The 5,243-nt window shown below is 41.8% G+C and overlaps 1 pseudogene; it reads left to right on the top strand.

Moving 5' to 3' along the window:
* LOC101660897 overlaps positions 1–5,243 on the top strand; it is a 22,905-nt pseudogene that overhangs the window by 8,061 nt on the left and 9,601 nt on the right.

Consider the following 5,243-nt stretch of genomic DNA (forward strand, 5'->3'; position numbering starts at 1 on the left):
CTTGCATTGAGGGAGTACTTGAGTGGAGGCCTAATGACCTTCTGCTACCTTAATACTAAACTTGGATCAATTGTTGTTCCCTTGTCCCTGGGTTTTTAAGTACCACTACCTTTACCCCCACCTCCCCATCTTCCATGTCTCCCTGGAACTGTCAGTCCCGTTGTTTTCTCCTCCAGATTGTTCCTCCAGCCTACCTTATTCAGACAGACCTGCGGAGATTATAACATGCACAAAACAAGACAGACAAAACCAAGCAATAATATACAACAAAATAACAACAAACCAATGACAAAACAAAACACAACAAGAAAGAAAAGCTTGTAGTTAGTTCAAGGATTGTTTGTTGGCCTTTAGGAGTGTTTTCCAGTCTAGTCTGTTGGGGCACTACACCCTGGCCCCAAAGTCCACCTTCAGAATTCCCTGGGAACCTCGCTGCTCCATTCCCTTGCTGTTCTGTTGCACTCCCTTAATGTTTTGCTTCGGTGTGGCAGGATCAAATCGGATGCAATTCCCACACTGTCTCTGGTGTTGTCCCCTGTAGAGCTATGGGTAATAGAACACTTTGATCTATGAGTTTTGTGTGGCCATAGCAATGGATTATCAAACCCAGAAGTGAGACAAAGAGTGGTGTGGGAGAATGACTTGTGTAAGAATTGGCAAAAAATGTTGGAGAGCTGAGGTATGTTTGACCTCCCCCATCTGAACTGTTCCTGATACCTGTTGCCACTGAAAATACAGAGCCTTGTATACTGGTGATACTGCTAGGACTCCTAATTCCATTTCACAATGTACTGTAAACTTGTTTGTTAATATAAACAGGTGTTTATCTACTTTGTGTGAGTATAAATCAGCTATTTCTAGCTCATTCAGATCATTTCACTGTAATCAAAATTCTAATTTTATGAGTGGGTGGATTATTTTGGTGGCATGAGGGTCCCCAACACTCGAACCTTAGGAGTAAAATTGCAATTGTGGCAAATATTAAAAGACAGCAGACAGCCGGACACAGGGCTGAGAGAGTGGATGTATTTTCCAATGGGCATATGTAATGGCACTTTCATGCGGCGTGCACCTCATGCAGTTAGCATATACCTAGTCAATGGGTAATATCGTAAGTAGGTAACATAACAAACAAGCAAGAAGGGGAGTCACCATCTTGACGTAGGGCTACTTGACCTCAAACATGCCCTGAGCCCTCCCCAGGCATTTGCTACATTTTATGGTGGACTGGCTACAGAACCTGATTGTTCTAATCTACAGATAGCCTTCAAGCATAGTGAAGCAGCCAGGCAGAGAAATGATTCTTCTACTGCTGTGTTTCCCCAAAAATAAGATGCTGTCTTATATTTATTTTTCCTCAAGAAGACGCACTATGGTTGATTTTCAGGGGATGTCTTATTTTTATTAAGTAGGGTATAACAATCTACATTTATTCAAACATAGTTAAGTCGTCTTCTTCTGGAACATTGACCCACAGTGCTGAGTAAAATGGCAGCCACAGCTTTACCCCGTCCCCCTGAGGACACACAATACCTGAAGCAGAGTGTCCTGCTCCTCACTTCACTGAGGAGACTTTTACGTTCACTGTCTGTGTCTCCCTCTGTGCCTCAGCTTGCAGCACGCACAGTATGACCGGGACCTGACGGGGCCCGGCCTTGTTGATGGGGCTGCCCGCACCTCTCTGGTCACCTCCGAGATAGCAGCGGTCACGATGGGCAGATGAGATGCCCGTCTTCGTTACCTCTCTGTGGCGGTATGCTGCAGAGCCACGCCTATCACTGTGTCTTATTTTCAGGGTATGGCTCATATTGCACAAATGCTTAGAAATCCTGCTACGGCTTATTTTATGGGTATGTCTTATTTTCGGGGAAACACCGTATGATAGCTCCTTTAAGACTGCTCCTTCTTGGAGGTCTATTGTTGGGTGCACATTATTTGGCCTGGAAAATGGGTATTTGAAAACATTTCTTTATCAGAACAATGAAGAGCTTTCTGAAAATAGGGCTAGTTTTTCGTGCCCATGGTTGCAAGTGTGGGAAAGGTCAAATGCTTTCTACCAAGTCCTCAGTTTACCACACACTATAGAACACACTAGCACAGAATAGTTTTTATTATTGTTTTGCTTTCTTTACTGTAAGATACATATTTTTTAATCTTCAAATGGAAAATGCGTCATTAAAATAGACACCTCTCACTACAGGAATCACTGACGTTCAACGATGTGGCTGTAAAGTTCACCGGGGAGGAATGGCAGCTCCTGAACCCTGCTCAGAAGACCCTCTATCAGGATGTGATGTTGGAGAACTATCACAACCTGATTTCCATCGGTGAGGAGAATTCTCAAGTCATTGTCCTCGTCGTTGGCTTCTCCTAGCTTATGTGTTAAAATCCTTGCCATGTCTGTGGTGTTCTCAAAGAGGTAGATTCTCATTGCATTCTCTGGTCGTAGGTTAGTGGGTAAGGTCGTCTATTGTTGAGAGACCACCCTTTACTTTGCTCCCTTGAACATGGTTTTCCTAGAAATGCAACATTCTGCAGGCTTTACAAAGCTTAGGTTCATTTCGGTGTGTCTGAGATTCTGTAATTTCTCATGAACAGGTTATCTGGTTGTCAGCTCAGAAGCTTCCTCTCAATTGGAACAAGGAGAACTGGGGTCGTTTTTAGAGACAAGCTATAGTGGAAATTTGTCAGGTGCCTGGTCAAAATACCTTAAGGGTAATTGGCCAGAGGAGTTGATTCACCTGGTAGAAGGCCTCCCATCCATCATAGGTGTCAGATAACACATGAACGTGTGTGCTCCTTCGAATGTGAGACCTCTAGAAGTTCCACAGTTGCGAGAAGTACTCCTGTAGCTCTTCTGAGAGTAGATTTTTAGATTTCCATTTATTTGATTTACATTATTATATGTTTGGCTCTATCATTTTCTTTAAGATGGTCAAAACTTTCCCTCTCTTATATGCTTCTACCTTACTATGAAAGTCCATCTTGCAAGCCTCTCTCCAAACAGAGAACTTGGAGCACGTAACTGTCCCCAGAATACAGCACATCCCTCCACTAGTGAGCAAGAATGGGTCTTGAGCTCCCACCATAAACCGGTCTCCATTGTGCTTCCTTAGCTTCCCCCTTGGAGTTTCTCTATTTTCGTTGTTACTTCATAATTCATTTTGCTTCTGTTATGAATCAGTGACCCCTGAGAAAGGGTCGTTTGATCCCCACAGGGGTCACGACCCACAGGTGGAGAACAGCTACTCTCAAGGTTTTGGTTTCCATTTTCTCATTTTTTCTCCTCTCCCTTTAAAGTTGTCTTCACTCTAGTGATAGACGTTATTTCTGCTTTCTATCAGAGATGGTCAAATTGCCTTCTCTGTTGGAATTGTTTAATAGATATTCCTCCATATTTTACTCTTTTTGGTGAAATATGTGTGTGACTTCTGTTATTTTCAGGTATCTTAGATCATCTTCCCAGCAAGAAAATTGTTATCAGCTTAGGATATCCTTTAGCACCGTACCTTCAGTTGTTTCTACCTGTAAGATTTTTAAAAAATCATTTTATTGGGGCCTCATGCAACTCTTATCACAATCCATACCTACATCAATTGTGTAAAGCATATTTGTACATTTGTTGCCCTCATTATTCTCAAAACATTTGCTCTCCACTGAAGCCCTTGGCATCAGCTCCTCATTTTCCCCCCTTCTTCCCCGCTCCCTCCTCCCTCATGAACCCTTGATAATTTATGAATTATTATTTTGTCATATCTTGCACTGTCGATGTCTCCCTTCACCCACTTTTCTGTTGTCCGTCCCCCAGGGAGGAGGTTATATGTAGATCCTTGTAATAGGTTCCCCCTTTCCACCCCACCCTCCCTCTGCCTTCCCGGTATTGCCACACTCACCAGTGGTCCTGAAGGGATCATCTGTCCTGGATTCCCAGTGTTTCCAGTTCCTATCTGTACCACTGTACATCCTCTGGTCTAGCCAGATTTGTAAGGTAGAATTGGGATCATGATGCGGTCGGGGTGGGGGAGAAACATTTAGGAACTAGAGAAAAGTTGTATGTTTCATCGTTGTTACACTGCACTCTGACTGGCATGTCTCTTCCCCGCAACCCTTCCGTAAGGGGATGTCCAGTTGCCTACAGATGGGCTTTGGGTCCCCACTCTGCATTCCCCCTCATTCATGATGATATGATTTTTTGTTCTGATGATGCCTGATACCTGATCCCTTCGACACCTTGTGATCACACAGGCTGGTGTGCTTCTTCCAAGTGGTCTTCGTTGCTTCTGAGCTAGATGGCTTAATTTTTTTTTTTTTTTAAGTTGCCTGCCCTGTTCCTCCAATAATTTTGTAAGTGGAAAGGTCATTATTAACATCCTGCTTTCTGTTTTCTTTCTTTCTTTCTTTTTCATTAAACACATGTCTGATATATATTCCTTACTATGCAGTATGCCTTCTTAAGCCCACACCTTCTTAACAGGTCCAAAACCGAAAGATGCTTTGCTGTTTCTAAAGAACATTTCGGCTGTATATTCCAACACTGATTTTTTTTTGTTGTTATTAAAACAATGCATAGTAGATTCAATATTGCTGTCTTTGTTCATTGTCTTTTTAGTTGTTTTTTGGTTTCCATGTGTATGATGTCCTTGGTGTCATCCCACAACTTATCTGGTCTTCAGTCATTAGTGTTCAGTCATCAATCTTCAAATCTTCAAGTTAATTCTTTAGATAGTCTCTGAGCTCTGTGATCTAAGTACTTTGGTTAGCTTCAACTTGCATTTGAGCAATTGATGATCTGTTCCACAGTTAGCACCTGGCCTTGTTTTGACTAATGAGCTTCCCCATCATTTTTTTTATAGATATGGTTTGTTTGATTTCCATTTGTTCCATTCAGAAAGATCTATACGTATAGTTTCCGTTTTTGTTATTCAATAAGGAATTTGTTGTGAAATCATCATTAGTCTCAAAATTGTATCAGTTAACTTGTGTGTCATTTCTGTCACCGAGGCCACATTTTCCAATCACTGATACTGTTCCCAGATTTTGCATTCATCAGTGCACATGATTTTACGGTTGATCAATGTCAGGATGCAAAAGTTATGCAAAATTTTCAATATAAATATTTTTAATCATTTTATTGGGAGCTCTTACAGATATCATAGCATTCCATAGTTCAGTCACATCGAGCAGTACTGTACAATTGCTACCACAGTTTCAAAACATTTTCTTTTTGAATTCCTTGATATCAG

The sequence above is a fragment of the Echinops telfairi genome, unplaced genomic scaffold (genome assembly GCF_000313985.2).
Source record: "Echinops telfairi isolate 266 unplaced genomic scaffold, ASM31398v2 ScPeMD7_7405;HRSCAF=8443, whole genome shotgun sequence".
In the NCBI taxonomy this organism is placed as follows: Eukaryota; Metazoa; Chordata; class Mammalia; order Afrosoricida; family Tenrecidae; genus Echinops; species Echinops telfairi.